The sequence below is a fragment of the Takifugu rubripes genome, chromosome 18 (assembly GCF_901000725.2).
Source record: "Takifugu rubripes chromosome 18, fTakRub1.2, whole genome shotgun sequence".
Lineage (NCBI taxonomy): Eukaryota > Metazoa > Chordata > Actinopteri > Tetraodontiformes > Tetraodontidae > Takifugu > Takifugu rubripes.
The window spans coordinates 8,974,581-8,997,383 of record NC_042302.1 but is presented as its reverse complement, the minus strand read 5'-3'; the positions used below and the strand labels follow the sequence as shown (position 1 = coordinate 8,997,383).

At 47.2% G+C, this 22,803-nt stretch overlaps 1 protein-coding gene and 1 long non-coding RNA gene across 6 annotated transcripts in view; one reads left to right on the top strand and one right to left on the bottom strand.

The window, feature by feature from the left end:
* The window catches only part of sox5 (SRY-box transcription factor 5), a 148,680-nt gene that overhangs the window by 2,028 nt on the left and 123,849 nt on the right, over positions 1 to 22,803 (top strand). For 2 of the 5 annotated variants that reach the window (XM_029825244.1, XM_029825245.1), the window contains exons 3-4: positions 2,193 to 2,396; positions 5,802 to 6,013. The gene's annotated coding sequence lies outside the window, so the exon portion shown is untranslated. Of the gene's footprint in view, positions 1 to 2,192; positions 2,397 to 3,844; positions 4,084 to 5,801; positions 6,014 to 22,803 lie in introns of those variants that run through there. The other 3 variants (XM_029825248.1, XM_029825246.1, XM_029825247.1) reach the window with 2 other exon arrangements.
* Positions 11,588 to 13,336, bottom strand: LOC115246540 (uncharacterized). Its single transcript, XR_003885664.1, has 3 exons — positions 13,257 to 13,336; positions 12,126 to 12,281; positions 11,588 to 12,049 (listed from the first exon to the last, which is right to left on the bottom strand). It is a non-coding gene; the product is annotated as an uncharacterized lncRNA (long non-coding RNA).

Sequence of the window (22,803 nt, the reverse complement as noted above, 5' to 3'; positions counted from 1 at the left end):
ATAATGGAATGTAACCAAGCTCCCCTACCTTATGTTTAGTGTGATCCTCCAGGGTGTTGGAAAAGGGTTCCAGGATTTGACAGCCCCCCAACACTATGTCACTGTGTGTGTGTGTGTGTGTGTGTGTGTGTGTGTGTGTGTTTCAGCATCCCTTCTCCCCATCTGTACTGAGCAGCTGCCGTCATGATGCTTGTGGGGATTAAACGCCTCTCTCACACAATCTGCCTCCCCCTGACACGATCACCCATCCACATCTTCACCTTTCCACCTCCTTCCAGTCTTCCCACGTTATCCTTCTGCCAGCTCCCTCTCTTGTCTCGAGCACGGCTCCACGGGGCGTGCACGTGTTGACCCACCTCTTCATCCCCCCCGGGCCCCACCAGAGTTCCGACATCAAACATTTCACCTCTTTTTGATAACGGCGTGAACGTGTTCATCAGCCAATAACTGTCCAGGGTTTTCACCAGCCAAAAAACCTGCTTATATCAGCACTATTTTAGTTCTATTCAGCGAAATGACCCTGTAGGAGACGGTTTCCTTATCGGCTGCATCTCTGATCGGCAGCGGTGGGAACACGACATCCGGATTGACGCGGGAACAGGCTTGAGTCTGCTTCCACTTTGAAAGCAAATGTCTAGAAAAGAAATCAAGTCCTAACAGGAGGGCTAACGTCCCTGTTGCGTTCCAGTGTTTACTAGCGTGCTTTGCTAGGTGGCTGTGGGAACTCAAACGCCTTGAAAGAGCAGTGTGCCCACACTACTGTGGGTGTGCAGGGGGCTTTAGGGAGGAGTGGACACGCCGTGCACGTGCATGCATGTGAAAATACCTTTGTACCACCAGCAAATCCAGGATCCTTTTCAGATACGTGACCATGCGGCTGATGTTGAAGTCCAGTTTCTTTTTTTTTTTTTCTTCCTCGCAACTTTAAGTGTTTGTGATCCTCGCCGGCGCCCCCCCCCCGTGTACACAACAAGGACTCGAGAATAAACACGCGTTCTGCGAAAGATTTAAAAGGTTTAGCGTTCAGCTGTGAAAAGAGCGAAACATTGGGCCCGATTTTGGGGCGAGGAGCCCTGCGTGGCGACGAGGACGTATATTTCCTGCGCGTGTGCTAGCGACGCGCGTGCGTGTGCGTGCGTGCGCTGGCGTGGCTGGAGGGGTGAGTGAGTTTTATCCTACTGTCAGAGAGAATGTGTCAGATTTTGACTCCTTTGTTCCCCGTCGCCGCGTCTTGTCGCTACGTCTATCCATGTACGTATGAGCGCGCGTGTGTTTGTCTGCCATCCCTGTCAGCTTTAGTTATTAGTCACCCACTCTGTCGAGAAGCGCCTTTTTTCTCCCCCCCCCCAAAATAGTTTTGAAGTCATAAATCCATAAGCAGACAGATGTAAGCTGGCGACCAAATGCAGATGTATATTAGGCATCCCCCTGGATCCAGCAAGCTGCTTGATGGGACATAAATGCAATCATATCCTTTCTCCCAAATCCCTGAGAGATTTCACGTTCTCCCTTCTCTGCTCACACACTGTTCACATACAGATGCTGCAGCTCTATACGCTCCTCCGTTTGTTGAGATCTTTGATGTGACGCCGTTATTGCGGTGCTGCAGCGCCGCCCGGAAAGAAAAGGTCCCAAAAAAAGGCCGAGCGACGTTAGCATCTCCCTGTGTAACTGCAGGCGATCTCTTCGGCGAGTCGAGATGATCCGGCAGCGCCTGAGAACGCCACACAGAAGTTGTGTCCCGTCCTGAAAACATAAACCCTTTGATATCACAACCCTCCTCTTAGTGTAATTGAGGCAGAGAATAATGCCAAATGCTTCAATAATACCAGATTATGAATTCATTATGATATGCCGGTGATAATGCTGGCCAGATGCTCCTAAATGAATCCCCCAAACTGGACATCTGATGCTTCTCACAACCCCTAAATGACTTTGAACAGGCCAATCATAAAGGTTTGGGTTCAACCTTAAAGCTTTTTGCACCTATTGCATTGATTAAAACAGGACAGCTAAGCGCCCAATAGCCTCAACAATGGTGCGAGAGTTTGGCTCTGCGCTGCTGCTCCCTCTCTGCAGCCATCCTGCCGGGGGTGGTTTTTGGAACAGGAAGCACCGCCTTGACCCTTGCTTCCTCCATTGCGCCTTGTTTATGTTCCAACGACTTCCTGCATTTCTCTGTCATTTCTCAGGCCTGCGAAACAGCCCTGCCGGCGGATGGATACATCATGATATATTGGCCCTGGCGCAGCGCGTACATGTGTGTTAGAACGGCAACCTAATCCGAGGCGAAACGCTGCTGTTCAATACCTGGTAGTCAGGGGCTGTAATGCCGCTCTGCAGACACTAGAGGGAGAGTAAAGCTGCACAATCCTGACTCGAGCGCGTGGCAGAAGGTAAGAGACAAAACGATCCCTCCGCTCAGTTATACATGCACGCTTGCGCTTGAGACAAGGGAACCAGCTCCCAAGATAGCAGCTGTATTTACATCTCTAATGCACAGCAGCTTTTATTACAAGTGCTTTCAAAAATAAGCTCGGCTAAGAAGATACAAGCGCTCTTTTATTTAATCCAAACAACATCTTAAAGGGTGCAGATTAGATATATATGTATAAATATATGCAGTTTTATTGTTGCAGTCTTTTTAGCGATGGCTAAATGGAGTAAACAGCCTTTAAAATGCATGTGAATCCCTCACTTCCCTCACACAGACCTACATAAATATGTACCACACATTCAATTACAGGTCTAGTTTTTACCCTAAATGAAGAAATTCTGCTTCATTACTGAAGTGCGAAGTTCAAGTTGCCGTTGGTTAAATTATGTTGAGGGTGATTAAAAGTTTATTTTGAAGCACAAGTTGAAGGTAAGCACGGAGAGGAATTGGACTTCAATAGGCGGATGTCATGGACGGTCCTTAATGAAACTGATCGGTTTGCTGGCAGAGGCCACCTAGCGCTGTGGGTTTGATCATGAGTGCCCTTGAATTTGGGGGGGAAAAAAGGGTGCTGGTTCAGGAGAAGCTCGTACGGGGAGGGTGTTCGTGTTCCAACAGCCTTGTCGCCCAGCGGGGTGTCATTTGGCCGGGCTCCTAAGCTTCAGGCCCCCCTTGGTGGTTATCGTCAGGCTGCCAAACTCTGCAAAAGTAGCTGCACAATGAGCTAATCGAGTGTAATATACACGGGTTTGATCACGCCAGACAAGATCAACGAAAGGCCTCCGAATGTGACATTCTGCAATTTATATCTGTCACAAACGGGACAAGTGGGTTTGTTCATTTTAATTGTAGAAGGGAGAGATTTTTATGTCTAAAAAATCCTTGTTTGTCTTCGAATGGAGGCAGAGAGAGAAGTCTCTCGATGTGGAGCAGCTTCCTACAAATTAGGGCATTTCTCAAGACCAGGTTTGATACACGCTGAGTTTGGAAAGACTCCCGGACAAACCCAAACAACACATAACACACAAAAAAGGCTTTGAGATAAAAACAGATTAGTGTGTCATCAGAAGAGATGTAGGTCTCTGAAAGGGGGGGCCAGAGTTTTAGAAATAATTACATCACGACCACAAACGCACTTTAACAGAGCTCTTTTAGTTGTGTAGCAAGATCGATGGAATGACATTAAAATCCCAAGTTTGTTGATTCTGAGGCTGAAAAGGCTCCTCAGATATGTGTGTCACGTACGGCTAGAATAAAAAAAAAAGAAGCAAAAGCGAAACTTGCCACTTTCACGCATCAACTTGTGCAATACGCTCTTCCTCTTACTGTCAGAAAACATGCTGGACTGAACGGTTCTCCAGAACTTGTTGTCGTGCATATGAGTAGCTTAGATTACTGCTAATGGAGGTCAAGCTCCAGCTACAGGTGAGGGGCAGAACTGACCTATAGTAGCTACTGTACAGTCTTAATCTGATCAAGCATCTTTAAGGGCGGAAAGCGGAATTTTATAGAAAGATCTTTCAATACAGCCACTCTTATGATCACAGAGCAGGACTTTTATAAAATAGACCATGATATGGGCTTTATAGTCGAGAAATGGTGACCTTTGGACACGACTTTCCAGGCTGAGCTGAATCAAGTTAAAGGTTTGTGTTGACATGTTTGACCAAATGAGCTGGGACACACACACACACACACGCACACACACACACACACACACACACACACAGAGAAACAGTCTGTTTTTTTTCAGCTACCTAGCCGCTAAACGTTGAAGGGAGGAGAGTGAATTTGGAGTGACATATCAGTTATTGCTCATGACATTTGTGCATCGTCCAGGCGCATATGCGCAGTAAAAGCCACACCTAGGGGAGCTTGTGCATTGTGTGTTTGTTTGTGTGTGTGTGTGTGTGTGTGTGTGAGAGAGAGATGAGCTAAGCGCAGCTGAGGACAGACAGTGAGTGAATAATAAAGTGTGTCAAACCTGACCTATGTGGTCACTCGAGTTAGATCCTACCCTGTTTGACCAACAAGTCTCTCTCTCTCTCTCTCTCTCTCACACTCACACACACACACACACACACACACACGGACGGACAGATGCTGCTCTTGTGTGAACTAGCAGCAAGACGAGATGTGTTGTTTTCTCCTGCAACATACAGCAGCTACTGAACTGTGAAAGTGAATTGGACAGGGATCAGCAATATAATACAGTTTTGACAGCCTTCGAAGTGCATCAGCTTTGCCCCCACGCTTTTGCTGATTGCCCCCGAGTCCTTTTCCCTTCTCTGTGCAGGCACATTGTGGCATTTACAAGGTAGGGTGGGCAGCAAATCTCTCATTAGAAACAAGTGGAAGGAGCGAGGCAGAAAAGAGTGTAATCATTTCATTTGGAAGAGTGAGGTGTAAATAAAAAGCTTGTGAGGTGTAAATAAAAGTGAGGAGTGAGGTGTAAATAAAAAGCTTGCTGAACAATCGCCATTGAATAAAGGGATAAAAAGTGATTTATTTTATTCCGGCGCTGGCCTGCAGCACTCCTCTCCAAGCCTCTGGGACCCGTATTAACAGTGTGAGCATTCACAAGTGGATTTCTTTGAATGTTCCTCATTTTTTATTTTATTTTCTTATGAAATCAATAACGCCACAATTCTTTTCTCGGGTGTGTGAACAAACACTCAAGGAGAGACGGATGAAAGGGGCCCCTCGGTTTAGCTGACTGTTGCTATGGCTAAAGCAAAAAACGCAGAGGAAAAGAGGAGCAAACGAGAGCGGCGCTGTTAAAGGTTAGGCTTTTGATTCAGGGCTAATGAATAGAGCTTTGTTGTTGCTGCTTATTTGTCTCTTGAGGACACGAACGTTATTCTTTTACTGAACATCTCCTCTTTTCATTTTAAAGAGAATCTCTAATCAGTAGCACCGATGCGGTTCATATCTGACCTGAACTGCCAGAACTTGAATAAGTTCTCCTCAGCCCTTGCAGGACCCCGCACGAGTAAAAGCTGCTTGGGTTTAATTCTTTGCCGTCACTCAGCGGAGCCCATTGAGCCGGCAGATAATGAAGCTTTGTGCCGAGCTGGAATGAGAAATAACTTTTGATAGTGACGCATTAAAAGTTCCACATCCCGACAGGCTGGAGCTGAGCGCCCCCCCCCCCAAGGTGGCTATCTACTGGTATTATAATAACAAAAACTGGGACCAGTCCAGGATGGGATCGTTCAGTCTTTGGGTGCTAATGAAGCTGGCGTTTGGAAGTTTTATATGGGGGGGGGGGACTGTACAGCCGGGCCTGCAGATTGACGCTTTGATGTCTTTGCTTTGTGTGCTTTGATCAAACCTCTGCGTGTGTGTGTGTGTGTGTTTTCAGTGTGCGGACATCCATCTGTGCGTAATCTGAAGTGAAAGGAGAGAACGGGCAAGAGGTGGAGTGGCGAGAGAGAGACGCACAAGTGACAGAAATCAATGTGAGCTCCCCAAACCAACATCACCAGCAGCGGCAGCAGCCTCGCCGACCTCCATCACCCCTCCGCCTCTCCGAGAGGCAGCGTGACAGGGACGCCGCCGCCGCATCCGCATCCGGTAAGTCCCGACAGGGAGAGAGAGGGTGAGAGAGCGAGAGAGAGAAGCCTCCCAACGTGCACGCTCTGGAAGTGATGGCGAGGATGCGTTGGCACAGAGGACGGCAGACATGACGGCTGGTTTTATTGTGCCGCTTCTGAGCACCGGTGCCCCTCCGCTGCCTCCGTCGGCGCCGCCGCTGCTGTCGGAGGTGTAGAGACGAGCGCTGGAACAGGGCAGCGAGAGAGCGGCGCCGCGGGGGAGCGCCGCCTGTGCCCCAACGCTTGCCGGTGATCAGGACGTGGACGGAGAAGTTCGTCCACCAATGAGATCTCTCCTGCAGAGAGACGTGGAGGAGAGAGAGGAGAGGTAGTTCTGTGGGATGGATTTAGCGCTCACGTAATGTGACCGAGGTTGTGGAATCAGTCTTTACTCAGAGTTCATGGAGAGTTTGGATCATTTTCTCTGAAACTCTGCAAATGCTTCCAGAAGATGCCAGTAAACAGAGATAGAAGCAGTTTAACGTAATGTTTGACCTTAAACAGCAAAAATAAGATGGCGCTAGCATCTTTATGAAGCCTTGGTGAACCTTTCAGCACCTGCCTCCTCAACACACGACTGTTTCCTCCCTTAAAATGGAAATAAAGGGCTAAAATAATGAATATTAATAGGCAGTAAGACAAAAATGGTGTAACTGGATGAATTTGATGCTTGGCCTGTTTAAACGTCATGGTTGTGTTTCGGAGGCTCCCTTCCTGTCGGTTTTCACTCCTCAAACACAGAAAAAAGGAGAATAAGTTGAATAGAAATGGAGGTGTTGCCTCATCCAGCCTGTAATTCAATTTTAAACTTCAGATCGTTATTACCATCCTTAACCCTATTTTTTAAATATAATAAACTTATTTTATGATTTGAAAATTAGTCTTGGCACCCTTGGTACGCCCCAGTTTAGCAGTGGTGTATCGGGACCTCCAGTTTGCCTCAGGTTCAATTCCCTGGAATTTTCTGCCTTGCTTTGTGAATTATCAGGCCTGATCACATTCATGATATTAACATGGGTTTAAGGAGACATATTTGCCAACAGATTCTTGGTTTGTAAATGAAAGTCTGGCTGTTAGATTGTGGAGATATTTGACCACAATCCTCTGGCCACAGCGCTGAACTACTTCCTGGGTTTTTACATCAGTGGTAATTTATGCCCAGATATCACGTTATTACATTAAAATGCTTTCGCTTCTAATAAAGATAAGGCAGCTTGATCATTTTGGTTTAAATGAGACTTTTAGTGACAGATTCTGATCTCGTATTTGACCCACATTGAGTGTTCTGAACCCTCAGGTCACAGCTCAGTCCTGCTGTATCTGTCTCCTAATTACAGTCCGACAGGGTCTATTACAGCGGTGATTCTTCTTATCGGGCCGGTGCATCAGGGATCGGTTTCCGGCCCGCCTCGTCTTTGACACAAACATGTACTGTACACAGACATGCGTACGCGAACGCCCCGTGTGTAGCGGCGCGTCCCGGGGGCGGCAGCGCGGCACCGTGGATGCGACAGAGTGAGACATCTGTCAGTTTCTGAACGGGATTTTCCCAATTCCACTGATGTGGCGCACTCTTTGTCACACACACCTGCTCCTGGAGGGCTCAGGTGAGGAAGATGCCCGTGTTTGACTGTCAGCGCCTTCATTTGTTGGCCTTGAGTATAAGCCAGTGTGATTCATGGTGGAATTGAATGTCCTAGCTGGGTTCAGACAAGAACGGACTCTCGGTCTCTGGCAGATTTTGTTACTCCTGAAATGAGTTGGTGTGTTTGCTAAAACCTGTTTGCTGAATGCTTTTCTGATACAATGTTGGCATACCTGTACAATGTAGAGTAACAACTGGGGAATCCAGTGAACTTTGGAGACACTGAGCTGCAGAAACGCCTCTTACCTGAACCGCTCTGACTCTCTGATGTTGTTAATGAAGCTAAGATGCTAGCTAAAGCTAACGTGCTCTTTGTCTTCTTTGTTAAGAAAGTTAGCTTGAGTAGTTGTTGCGTTACCTAGCTTTTCCTATAGTATCCCTGCATCCAACCACCTCGCTGAGTCTAACCCAGACGTCTCTTTTTTTGGACTATGTGACCTGTCTCGCTCCACACTCCCCTGTGCAAATGCTAATGGGATTATGCTTTACAGAACTGGAATAAAACATGAGCATCCAGCCAATGAAACGGACCTCTTGCTCGCAATATTGTCTTTCCCCCCTCAAGGTCAAGATTAAAATTCATCAGAAATAAGACATAACTTTCCTCTCTGCCCCCCACCTCTGCTTCAGCAGCGGTGAATCTTGGTTATTAAATGGGGAGCGTCACGTCCTTTCAGCGCCCATCGACGCGTTTGCCGAACGAGCCGTTACAACGTTTGGCTTTAAAAGACATCAAAAAGTGAGAGCTGCGGGCACTGGCAGGGCTAGCATGTGTAGCATGCGGAGACACTGGTAGGAATTATTAGTCAAAGAAGACAAGGATGAAATGGAGTCAGGGCTTCTGGGTATGAAGTTCCGTACTCCTGCCCCTCGATTGGTGACCGCTGGGGTGGGAACGACCCCGTGGAGGAACGGGGCAGGGAAACGAGACTCTGGATTAGCACTTCCTCTTCCAGTCTACAAATAGCTGCACCGGAATGGCGTCCTGTGCTCCGGTTGGATGGTTGTGATGTAATGTGACAGCGGGTGAAGCCTTATGACGGCTGTCGCTGCCTGGCTCAAAAGCTCGGGTTGATCCCGCTACGACACTGAAGTCACGGCAGAAAACTGTGGGTGTGCTGCTCGTTTAGTCGTTTTTGTCTGGATTTTAGGGCGTTAAAGGAAGCTTTCCGACTTCTTTTACAGGCACTCGGTCACTACTGAATGTAGCTGTCAGCCTTCCTTTCACATGATTTAAAAGCACAACTAAATGTTTGATAATTCCAGTTTACCAGCTTTAAAGTTCTGGAAATGTTGGAAATCCCTCTGTTGTTAGTTGTTCTTTCTCTCGTGTCCGTCACCTCATCTTCAGGATCCCGAGGTCTCAACGGAGGAATGAGAAACGCCAAATAACCGCAGCCTCATCACTTCTGTGTCGCAGACTCATCGTTTTCAATTGGGGTTTTGGTTTGATGATGCGTTTGGGGTCCGTCTGAAATTTGGAGACCGTAACATGACGTTTCACATTTGGGAATCTGGTGTCACACTGACACTGAGCCCTGGGGGGTGGTGGGGTAATGTCGGGTCAAGGAGCACCCACCTCTTTGCCCCCCCTTTCAAGTACATAAAAGATGATATAATGAAACGGGCACGAAAGTGCACCACCTCCTGAGGCCCCCCCCCCCCATGAACCTCCAAGTTGGACAGGGGGAGCCCAACTTTTTTCTCCTCTTATTCCTTTGTGCATCAAACTGCATTTAAAAAAACAAAAAAAAACAAGCTCCTTTCATCGATCAAACGAGCTGCAGTGCCAAAACCAGGAGGAAGGAGATGGAAAAGGGGGCGGGGGTTGGGGGGGGGGGTGGTGCAGAGAGAGAGATGGGGTGGGGGGGGAGATACCTTATTATTGTTATCAAAGTAAAGCCAGCTTGGGCTGCTCTTATGGGACCTCCCTGACTCTCTCTGCTCATCCACCCAGGGGGAATCTAAACATGACCCGCATACACCCCCCCAGAAACACACACACACACACGCGCACACACACACACACACGCAGGCACGGCATTTCATTTGTGGAATTAGTCCATTCTCTCTGACCCTGTCTTTTCATCAGCACGCCGGTGCATATTTTAGTCCCTTTCCTACGCTTGTTTTACTAATTGGTGGCTATACTTTGCCCAACACTGATATCCTTTGATCATTTCAGATCATTACGTTTACCTCATTAATTTGCTCAGTGTGATTTTTTTTTTTTCTCCCCCCCCCCAAAAAAGCGAGGGTCCATCCAATTTAGATTAATAATGGATCGTCTGAGCAAAGGGAACGTACAATTCCTTCATGATTTCTCTTCCTTTCTTCCTGTCTCATTGTCCTGTGGAGGACGCACCAGTTTTGGAGGTCACCTTTTGCCTCCGAGTGCGTTTGGCCGAGCTTAAGCACACGCTCACATTGGGTCATGTGATCCGACAGTGGTTTGACAACGCTTCTCATGTCACATGAATATCTCATCATTTTCATGTCTGTATTTTATCATGTAATGATATTTGGAGAAAGTTAATCCCAGGTAGAGCTCCTGGAATCGCTCCTGTGGGTCAGGGATGAAGGACCAAGTTCCTCGTTGGGCTCGTATCCCCTAAAGGACTAGTTTACCTCGCTGACGATCAATGACGCCCCGCAGAAAACTGCATTTCGACATGGAAAGTCTTATTTTGACACCCCCCTACGTGAGCTCGCTACGTGTAGGTAACAGAAGTAGATCATTTTGCGGCTCACAGACCACCTTCCCCTCCTCTGCTCCAGAAGTTGGCTTTTGCCTTTTCCTGAAACTCTGATCTCATCGTCTCGATCCGTGACTGATTGGTTGGCATCAAACCGTCTGTCTCAATCTGACAGCTGCCATGGCAACCGTGGCTATCGCCTCATAAATCACTGATCTTGGCATTAAGGCACATTTGTCCTGATCAGTAGACTCTTTTTCCAGGCTCATCAACCGAGAACACTGACCAAAAGGTTTCTTTGTCTTGAGACGGGGTCTGACCTGTAGAGGAGGGTCACTGCTTTTAATTGAGACAGGCCAGCAGGCTTAAGGGCATCGGGTCAGAAACTCCGACTCGGAGTAGAAGTTCAGGGAAACCCAGGAGGCTGGAGGGCTTAAATCAGGTTTAGGAGGTTCTGATGTAAGCAGGCAGGGTTTTTTTCTTCTGCTTTTTACATTTAGAACAGTGCCTTTAGCATTAGCAAAACCAGCCAAACTGTTTTCACTTAAACTTCACCTTCATGATGTGACGTTTATGTCTCCAGTCCAATTCTAGTGCGTTTCCAGCAGTGCAGAACTACTTTACGGACCTTATGCATGCGTAGCTGCGTTATACAAGCTTCAGGTGCAGCAGCTGAAAACATCTACCTTCACCCCCTATGGATGTTTTCTCTCTTCATAGTGGGTCATGTTTGCTCAAACATGCAATAAACATTAAAGAGAAACTCGGCGATTCCTTCCAGCCGCTCCAGGTCTGCAATCATACGCCACTTACACCGGCTGGCCGCCGCCGTAAACACCGCCGATCCTTTCTGCTCCTCCGATTTCATCTCCTTTTCAGCATCAGTATCCACTCCACAAATCTCCCCTCACAATAGGCAGTTGTCTGCACTTTGTTGTTGACAGCTCCATTGTGGAGGCGTCTGACTCTGAATCGCCGCGTACATAAAGACGTATGTCTCCCTCCTCCTGCTTTGCGGAGCAGATTACATCTCGGTTCCGTCTGCCTCCTCGCCACTGCTGGGCATTGTTCCTCGTCCCTCCCTTGTTGCCACGCCGTGCTCCGCACCCTCCTATTATCATATAGATAAGTGAATGTTTTGTTGCGGCGAGGAGCCAAAGCGCCGCTCTAATGTACTGCATTGTGTGTGTTGTGTAAGTGGGTCCCTGTTGTGTCTGCCAGTCAAGCCACCTGCTCCCTCTGTCCTGCTGGAAAACCGCTTTTTAGAAGACGAGAAGAGAGAAAAGTTGAGTGTTGCTTGTGTGGTGAAGTGGGAGACTTTGGCGTGCATCTGTTCATGGCTGCCGCCACATTTGAAGGATTATTTTCGGTTTTGCGACTGTTTATTCTCGAGTGGATGATGTTTGCTCTCTCGTTTTTGGACCGGGTCAGGTTTCAGACTTTGCAGGTCAAAGGTCAAGGGCACTTCTACCTATGGTTCTCCTGCTCTTGTGTCATCTTGACTCATCTTCATTTATTTAGAATCAAAAATCACATTTCTACTCAACAGTGTTTATTAACAGGGAGAAACCTCGAGCAGAACCAGGCTCATACGGGTGGGACCGTCCGGCTGGACAGAAGGTCAAGAAGAGGAGGGCTTTGGTTCACACCTGAACTTGACCCCAAGGTGGACTGACTGTAAAGGTCACAGGTTACTGCAGGCTTGTCTTTGATGTATATTGTATTAGAAACGTGCACGTCAAGGTCCTCACCAGGCCTCCGGTCCCGCTCCACCACTGTGCTGGCGCTGCCCACTATTTCAAAGCCAATTCTTTATCGTTGAGTTTAGTTCTACACCCAACAAATTGAGGAGATGATGCAGGTCCACGCCGCCCTCGTGCGCATTCGCACAGGTTTCTTTTGATTTTCTGTGGATGAAAAAGGAGAGAATTGATTGATCTGCTGTATAGAATGTATAAATGAAATTAGATATCGAACACTGCCGATACCTTTCCCACACGTCTTCGTGTTAGCCGCAGTTCACGTGCACACGCTGTCCAACGCGAGCTAATAGCTAATCAGCAAATGCAAAGCAGCGATTCACCAGCAGATGCTCACTTCCCTTCATGAGTTCTTCTACTTTCAACATCATCCCTTTCTTATGGAAAAGAGCCAATTAGACTTGTGTCTGTTTGTTTTAAACAAAATAGCTTTTAATTAGTGCAATCAAAAAGGTTTCTCGCTACAGGCCCCAGGATCCACTTTGTAGTCCCCGCTCCAGATCGCACATGGGTTTGATGCCCACCGATACGACGGCAAGACAATCAGAACACTTCCGATGATAAATTCACACACACACAGAAACACTTTATCACTTTGTCTGCATCTGCCGCTTGTTCTCTCTTAAAGCCTTTTGTTCCTTTATCACAACAATTCCTTTATCTTGCCTGCATCCTCTTCCACTTCCTCTGTGTCTTTCTTCTCTTTTGTCCCCACTGTCTCTCTGATCTGTGCAGATTTAATGACGAGGCGCAGCATGTTTCTCCGCTGGACATAAACCTGTCCTCCATCTCCTTTTTTTGGCTGCGGACACAGCCTAAATTGCCAACTGTCTCGTACAAAAACACTTTATATTTGCCCGAAAGAAACTGATCCCACTTCCAGGTTCTCTGCATGCTTTGTTTCTTCCCTCCACAAATGTCCTCATCGTTTCCTCCTGCTGCATATTGGACCTTTTGCAGCATCAAATCCTTCGTAATGAGTCCCTTTTTAGCTCCAGATACACAACTCGGCAAACTCGGCAGGCATCAGGAAGGCACGGCTGCGTGATGTCATCGCTCCTTTCAGCTTTGCTCCTGAAGCTCAGAATCCTCGTAGCCTTCACTCGGATCATTGCGGCTCACCTTAATGCCCGTCTCCTGCCTCCCGTCCGCCTTTCCCGGCTCCACAGCTGCACTTTCCCCATTTTGCCAGATGTCGCGATGCCTGCGGAAACACGGCGGGCACGTGCACGTGTGCGCTTGCTTTGTCTGGAGCTGGTGGCGTGGGCCGTACTGTTGGCCTGTTGTTGACAGTTGCTGTGGGGAGTAAACATGCGACCCAATCAGCTCGCTACTGCTCATCTCACCATGGCTCCTAATTGACGTGTGTGCGCGTTTGTCTAAGCTGAAATAGATTTAGCTGACAGCTGTCAGGTTGCTGGACTCTTTCCTCTTGTCTTCCCTCACATATTCTCTCGTTCTCTGGTGCCGTTTCTCTCTCTCTCTCCCTGAGGAGTTACTGCTGTTATGGATCTCTCCGTAGGTGCGATTCCAGCCAATAGATGAACACATCCCTCACACTGGGCTTCTAATCACATTACATTAATGATAACGATGAACTGCCCTTAGCTTTGGAAATGTGTGCCGTGTCACACTCTGAAACCTGGTTCAGTTATTTGTTCCTGGGCAGCCAGTGGCCGGTCATGCTGGTCATGTGCACTGAAATGAGGAAATAACACTGTCAGTGAAAACAACCATCATGAGTGCTCTGCATGGTGACCTGTGGGGATGACCATACATTCACCCATCACTTCCTCATTGGAAACAGAAGCCCAACGTATTATTTTATATGTATATTTCTGCTGTATGTGGAGAGACAAGTGTAAACGCTTCCATGTCGGCTGCCTGCACAACTTTATTGTTGAGGAGTAGCTCTTAGCTTAGCCCCCGCTTGCCTGCAGCTTCCTCTCTCCGGGACTATAACTCTCAGTCTCGTTGCCGTCACCGTGAGTGCCCATCGTTGGACCAGTGTGTGAGCATTTTAGCATAGAGCCGACTGCTCCTCTCCCCCTCATTTCCATATAATTAGATTGTGTGTGAAAGGCTACTTCCAGAGCATTGATTAAGTGTCAGAGGAGAGGAGACGAGCTTCTGAGGACACACACACATATATACATACACACACTCCGAAGAGTAAGTAAATGTGGATGTACAGACGATCTATACATGTTTGTTTCAGGTGACAGGATCTGAGCAGACAGACTCAACTTTGCTTTTCTCCGGCCCGTCTGCTCATTGAAATTTATGTTTGTTTTGCCGTGGCTGCGCCTGACTCGGCTGTTCTGCACGCGTCCCTATATAAGGACAAAATGCCGCGCCGTGCTAATGGGTCGTAGTTCATAACTACACGTGTGTGCTTCAAGCCGAACCACATCCCAGATGACGACCTCTGTGTTCATTTCTGCTTTTTCTTCTGACACATTTGTCCGCTGGTGTGGCTGCACCTATTTTATTTAAATATTGAGCTGCTGTGGAGTGACACACCACGCAACAATGCCCAGTGTGCACTTCTGTCTTTGTGAGGACCTTAAACCCACCCCCTAACCTTAAACAGGCCAAAATGTCCTCCTTTCCCAAAAATGTCCCCACTTGGAAAGTCTGTATATATATGTTGGTTCTTGCATTGGCTGAGGTGCAAAAGAGACGGAGGAAGAGGGAAATCTCCCAACGTGGACCCAGAGGCCAGGTTGGGAGAGTTGAGATAAGAAAAAGACACATGTGATGCTCCGTTTGTCTTTTAGCGCTCAGTCTGTCTGCCTCCCTCCGTCTCCGTCTCAGGGGAGGAGTGTGGGGGCAGAGCGATCTTGTCTTGTTAAACGGCTGCCAGATGACAGAAAAATTAGAGGCATTTTGCTCCTGACAGGTTGTTGTTTTGCGCACTTTTTTCCTCCCTTCCTCCGTTTTTTTTTTTCTGCTCCAAATGTTTTTTGTCAGTTTGTTTTCAGTCAAGCTGTCTCGCCAGCACAATAAGTGCGACGGGTCCACGCGCGCAGACACACGGGGAGGAGAAAACCCACACAGGGACGATGCTCGTGCACGCGCGGGCGGGCGTGTGTGTGTGATAGGAGACAGATCTGATTTTGTGTTCTCGGATTGGTGGCAATGGGGGGGAGGAAGAGGAGCCATTCACTCACAAAGACGTCTTCCCCTCTGCTAATTATCGAGACAGGCTTTGATTGCCTGTTTGGAAACAGCTTTTCAAACAGATGTAATGACAATGATTAGGTGGCGCTGCAAACTCTGCAGGGAGGGAGGGGGTCCAAACCTCTCACCAGGTCTCCAAGGCAGCCGATTCTTCTCCTTGTGTCCTTCTCTAAACTAAATCTTATGTTGGTCTGCAGGATTAAGTGCAATTCTGTTTCTTCCTTCTGCTGTGTTTGGCTTCTGAATGGTGCCAAAACTGTTAGGAAATGATTTTAAACACCTTTTTAGGGATCCTTTTGCTCTGGTCCAAACCAAAGAATGAATTCTTCCATTTCAGAGAGGCTAAAGTGTGCAGATTCCAGCGTCAGGCACAGGAAGAAACCTTGAGCAGGACCGAGCAGCTCATATGGGGGTCCCTCCTGCTGATGGGCAGCTGGGTGGAGGAGGAGGTAGTGGTGAAGGGGAAGAACAGACGCATACGTCAGGCTTGCATATATAGTAACTACGCGGAGGATGCTGAACAAAAACTCTGGGTCGGAGGTCAGCAGGTCAGGGTGGAACTACCGGGTGTGTGATTCTGTAGATAGATGAGTGAGGGGGGGCCAGCAGGTTGAGGGAAACCTGTCAGTGGATCATGTTTCTCTACTCGGCAGCTTCAGCCTCCAGCAGAAGGCAGCTAAAAGTTGGACCTGTAGAAACTGAAGTATGTCGAGTTTGAGCCTTTTTTATTGAGTTGTAACTCATGTAAATCAGCTATGATCTGGTCATATTTCGTAGATCGCTCTGGTACTGGAATCAGTACATGGTTAGAATTTTAATCTTTTTAATCCAGCCGTGTGTGAGTCAATATAATGCGACGCAAACTTCGGGGCGGATAGTCTGGAACCTTTTTTCCTTGTAGTTTGAAATGAGTCAATCATATAATCAAAAGTGTCTGGGCAGAAAATGGAATAATTCCTTGTTTCTGTTGTGTGAGCACAAGGTTCACCTGGAGGAAGCCGAGCCCCGACACCGCGTGACCCTCATTAATGTGGGGAAGCATTTGAAGTGAGCACTAAACAAGCGCGCGGAGTGGCAGCTAGCGTCTCATTAGAGAGGACGGGAAAAAGAGAGACCAAGTGATCCTTGATTTGATTACTTCTGCCCAGACAATGCTGCTGAAGTGATGAGAAGACTTAGTTATTTCCCTCCGTGCATTCATGCGTGCGTGGAAGTGGGGCGCGTTGAAGCTGTAAACATTGACGCTAAGTGGACGACGGAGAATTTACACATTTATGCGTGTGAGATTGGATTACGTCAAATGAGAAAGAAGCCCCGATACTTGGATTTTCATAGATTCGTACATCACATGAGCCAGCGTGGCTCTGCGGTTTGGGTCCAGCTCTCTTGGCGCTAATGTGGACAGGCTGTGGCTTTCAGTTCAGACACACACCCACACATCCAACTGCTGTGCGAGTGCGCACGGCGAAATTTGAGCTCGATTTCAGTTTCTACCAACCCGTCAACGCTGAAAAGGAGCGCTTGTGCCCGTCCGCTCTCGGGGAAAATGAGGCACACATGTGGAAAACGTGCTTCGGAGATGTACAGACGTGTTATTGTTGCATGTTATTTATGTGGCCCTCGCTAACTAGCCACCAGTTGTGGACGTGTCATTTTAGCATCAGTGTTATTGCTGTAAGGATCGGGTCAAAGGTCACCGCTGGAGAGCGAGCCGATAGACGATAGTGTGTTTGCTCCTCTCGGGAGCGAGTGACTGTGTTACACCTGAGATAATTCAGATGTTTATGTGATCAACTCTTACCCACCCTCCCCCATCCTATTTCCATTATCTCTAATGTGGAGAATAATCCTCTTGTGGAATTAATCTGTTCTGAATAGGGTTTGTTACCATGCTGAGATTGAATTAAAGCTCTTGCTCCACTTCGGGGCGTGATGTACACGTGCATTTATACTGTGATTGTGTTTGTGTGAGAGAAAGAGAGTTAAATATACATGCATCATGTGCATGGAGGGTATTATTAATGTTAAATCTTCTGATGAATATTGGTCAGTCTGTTTTCTTTAGGATCAGCATTTAATCTCTCCACAGCTGTTTATGATTTATTTAAATTGCTTTGACTTCATTTTGCCTGACTGGTCAGTTTATCTGTTGTTCCCTTTGATGTGATGACCTCATTAACCACAATTGTATTCTGGAACTCAGATTAGTTCCCAGTTAGTCAGTTTACCGTGGCCCCTTTTGGCTTCTACTGATGTGAATTATAGGATTAAAAATCCCTTTTTTTGCAGTATTATCATCATATTTATCTGATTTTTCTCCCCCCAGACCCATACATTGTATCAAATTTAATACACTGTATGCAAGACTGACCAATGGGAGCAGAATTATTTAGGAAACACATTTTGACGTCCTCTATTCTCATTGTGAATAGATGCATAAAGTCATGACAGAAGAGCTACTGAGTAGTTCTGATACCTCCTGGGTAAACCCAAATGGAGACCAATTGTTTCTCACAACAGAACATCTTCTTATAATTTATATAATCTTTCTTCAATAGTCCCCCCCCCCCCCCCCCCCCCCCCCCCCCCCCCCCCCCCGAAAACCACAGTTAAATGCTTCTTCTATATCTGGCATAGAGGAGCTGGTTGTTGTCGATGTTTTGGATAATTCGCTTGGCTGTTGGTCAGGTGTGTTCTGGCCCAATTTGCCAACAATAGCTCGTTCATTAGCAGCCGAACTGTCCTGGCGTGAGCCAACACCGCTGTCAGGCTCTTGTCTTCAGCCCCCTCCACAGCATCTTTTTCTCCTTAACCTCCTTTTTTCACTTGGAAACGTTTAATCCCGTTAAAACATTAGGCAGCACATCTGGTCCGCATGTCCGCTCAGGCCCTGGATCCGCGTTGGAGTTGGGGGAGGCGGCGACAAGATACCAAGCACGCGTCTTTGTTGCCGTCCCTCTCGTGGCAGGAGAGCTGTAATTTAGCCGCCTGGCAGGGGAAGCACGGTCTCTGGGCGGGGGGGGCTTGACAGTCAATTGAATAAAGACATCGGCCGGGATGCTGCGTACGGTAGGTGGCAGTCGAGGATGTCCTCACATCAAGGCAGCATATATACGCTAACAACTCTATGCAAAGTTTGTGGCATATATATTAAATTAAAATAAGAATTTACCCATCTAAAAATACCCAAGTATCACCAAAATAGAGGATTTGACAATATTATCTAATTGAACATTTGTATGTTTTCCCAGTTAATTTATTGTTGAAAGTAATAAAAAACCCAGCAAGTAATAGACATCATGTAGCTGTTTTACATAATTATGAACCACAAAATATGTAATTAGAAATGCACAGCACATATTTCGTTGTACGTATCACAGCTGAAGCTAATGCTAACCAGACTAAAGGTCCCCAGAACATTTAACAGATTCAGATTGGGTTTTTTTTACAGTGCAATTATTAATAGAGATACTGAAAATGAAACTTAAACCAACAGATGTGCGTTAGCATTTGTTTTTTACTGACTGATAGAAGTTCAGGTATGACTTTGTTAGCTTGCTTTATTGTGTTATCGTTGTTTCCTTCTGTCTTCTGTGACATTCTCGGTTATTTCTCAGAAGTGGCCTAACGAGTGAAATCGCATTTGTCTCGTCTCCAATGACTTCCTGTCCTTTCATGCCTGCCCGCAGTGGCGCGTCCCTTTCTGCTTCCCTTTTCGTCTGAATTAGGTTTGTCATTCTCAGCATCTTTTATTTCGAGAGTGATACTACATACGGGTGTAATGGGGAGGGGTGTGTGTGCGTGCGTGCGTGTGTGTGCGTCCGTGTGTCCATGTGTGTGTTCATTTTTCTTATAAATGACTGCTTTTGTAAGCAGTTGTGCAACACTAATGCACTGTACAAAACGTGTCAGCAGAACCTGAACTGTCTTTATCATTCCAATGCTAGAAAAACCCTGAAACTAAATATAAACAACAACCTCGCTGTGGACTCGGAGTCTCGAGAGGTTAAGTGAGTATTATTGTCTGGCTCTTCCTCATATAGCCTCCCTGAAGTTGTACTAATCATCTCCGAGTCACACGACACGTATGGCACATATAGCCGTGCACGTCGGGCTGAAGCAGTTGGACGTCTTTTATCTGACGTTATTAACACTATTGCTTTGTTGTCAGGTGATTATCACGCAGAAACGGGAAATTGGGCCTCGCTTGGTAATTTTCTTTGAAGAATCCTCAGGGTTTTTAAAAGAAGGATCTTCTTTAAGGTCCAGAAGAACCAGCTGCCTCCCTAATGTCTGACCGTGGGGTCATTTGTCTTCCCCTCCGAGAGCTTCAGCAATTTTCTGGTGGCATAAGTCACTCTTATCTGATGGAGTTTAGTCTCTGTGTAGTCGGCATCACAGGGGTGCTGGAGCCTACGGAGAGGCAGGAATACGCCCCTGACAGGGCACACACACTCGCACCTAGGAGCAGAGAGGGGTCCGTGGGAGGAGACTGGAGGAATGCACCTTTGGTAGCGTCGGCTCTGCTGTGAGTGCTCTGCATCTATGGGTCATGTGATCTCCTCTGCCTCCGCTGGGACCAGGGCCTCAATTAGATGAATAAGCTGTCCAGTGCCGAATTGTTTTGAAGTAGCTGCTGGCTTTTGTCTTCAGAAGGCTTTTGTTTGGTCTGGACATCAAGAGGTTTACAGGAGGATTTCATCAGGGAGGCAGACGGTTTCAAAAATGGGCCTTTTACTGGTTTACATGAGCCCTCAGCTGTTATAACGATGGCCTCACCAGTCCAGAGTGGTGATTGGCTGTTAATACCGCTTCTACATGTAGGTTAGTATCCAGCTAACCACCCCCTCTCACCCACACTAACCAAAGGCCTCCCAATATTTTAGCAGGTCAGGTGTCACTCGAGGTTGTTATTAATTATCATAATATTAAAAGTCCAACTCGGGAGCGAAGATCCACGTTTAGCATCTCGCACATTTAAGTGGCGCTTCCTTTCTGCACAGAGTGCACAGCGAAAGCGCACGCAGGGTACCGGAGGACACGGGCTCTCCTGTTATCGGACACGTCTGTCTGACGGAGGCTCGATCCCACATCGGAATCAGGAGGGGTCGTAGCGCCGCTAAACAGGAAGTGAAGGAGATCAAATGGACCGGTCAGGTTGTGGTGTGGGGAGACTAAACATCATCACCCCACAGGAAGGAAGCATGTTGGAATTACAGAGCTTGTGTGTGTGTTTGGAAGCGTGTGTCTAATTTACACAGGCCAGCGTTTACATCCCACAGCCAAATATTTACCCCTGTGCAACTGCCGCTCGGTAAGAGAAAGCTATGATTGGGTCACAGTAAGTGTGTAACGTATGTTTCTGCATGCTGTGTATATGTTAGCATGTGTGAGCGCGCTGTATGTGCATGTGTATGTGTTCAAGGGGGCAGAACTGGAGATCCTTCAGGGACCACCTTGACGAACAATGGCTCTTTTATTCCAGCGAAGCGTTTGACTGGACTCAGTGTTTTACAGCAGCCACACAAACACAGAGAGCCAGACAGGAAACGCACGGCCCCCATGTGCACACCCGCAGACACACGAGCGCACACACTCATTCGGGGGATCCAGCAGGGGTCAGTTTTCTCTTAGACTAGACGCTTGTGTGTGTGTGTGTGTGTGTGTGTGTGTGTGTGTGTGTGTGTGTGTGTGTGTGTAGTTAGTCAGGTAATTTGGCCAACTGCAGCTTCAGACACTGAGGAATGTGAGAGTGGCTGGTTACACTTGAGGTTTGAGGGGGCAGGACAAAGGGATAAAAACAGGGTGAAGGTCTGCAGTGGAGGAATCCTTTTTAAAGCTCAGACACACCTTAAACTCCTTGCTTTTAGTTTTCAGATATGTTCTGTAGCACGCCGCTACGCCTTGGCTGCCTACTGCTGACCTGTCTGGGTCCTGGGCCCCTCAAAATCCCGTTTTTGGGTCTTATTGTGCCACATGTGAATAATAAAGGAGCTCCACTGGTAGCTACTGATATTATATCTAATGGTATTTCACTTTTTCTTGGATGTACTCATGGATTTTACATTTCTTCAGCTCCAGTGCTGCAGCTCACCATGGAAACACGCTGAACCGCCACTGCTAAGTGAATTAATTAATGCTAAAAGGTTCATATGTCAATATGTTGACAGTAATTACTGCTTAGTTATAATTGATACATCATCAAAGCAGCATGGGATGAGAGATGTCAATGCCAAGTGCAGCTCAAGAGCAGTTTCCATATGTTTTATCTATTCACTTTTTAGCACATTGCATCAAATATGGTGTTAATAGATTTGTGAGCCCGGCTGACTTATTCTGCACTAAAGATGTTCAATGGGAACAAAACGACAGCGGATAAAGTCAAGACCTCCAGATTGGCGATGACAAAGTTATGCAGTGACCTTTGACCTCTGCCTTAAAAACAATCCCAGCTCGGCAAAAGGGAGATGAGGCAGATTCCGTTCTCAATAGGAGCTGACAAATCTTAAACTACAGGAGCACAATGCATCAGTTGCATGAGAAGAGCTGAGGAGCCCCCCTGTACAGGGCTCCATCAATCAGTTAAGACACCAATTAATCAAATGTTTTGTCTCCCAAGAAACTCTGGAGCAGCTAAAAGGAATAATAAAGTTGAGAAAGAAACAGTCATTGAATTGATAAACGTTAGCGCCGACTCTATTTGGACAGGAACGCACAGCAGAAGACCTAAAAGTGAAGTTAGAGCCACTCAGCCACCATGAGACCCCCTCACAATAATGGAGATGTTGGCAGCATTTCCTCCAGCAGATGGGAAAACGGGAGCACGTTGCGTATAACGGGAAGCTCCGAAGGACGACTTCCTCTCTGGTCGCTGCTCGATGAAGTCCGTAGATCCTCTACCCTGACGTCCACGCTGCCGATGGCTTCCCTGCTCTTGGAAATTCAGACGAGCGCTTTAAATGGTGGAAGTCGAGGCTGCCATCTGTGAACCTGAGCACTGCGTGCAGCTCTGTCTGCTTAAAACAAATAATTACTATAGGTTCGCCATCTGCAACTGTCCCAATCCCTCTTCTTGATTGCGCCGAGCCCCAAATGACCAGATGTTTCATCACTATTATGGCATTAGTGCTGAGCTCAATAGGCAGATGTGTGTCCCTCTCTGCTGATTGTTATCATGACAGAGAGTAGTCTGATTACCTTCTCTGATTAGGCCAATGGGCCGCTAATCCTGCAACAACTGCTTCAGATCAAGTGTGTCAGGCCTGCAACCCCCCCCCCCCCCCAACACACACACACACTGATTTACACACACTGGGAGTGTTTCCTTCTTTCTCACAGTGTAGCTTACATTTTAAGACAACATAAGCAATTTATATATACCATGACCAGGACCCCCCCCCCCCTTCCAAATAAGCCTGGTCCTACTCAAGGTTTAGTCATGTAAAGGAGTTTTTCTTTGCCACTGTTGCTTGTTTGGGGGGTCAGA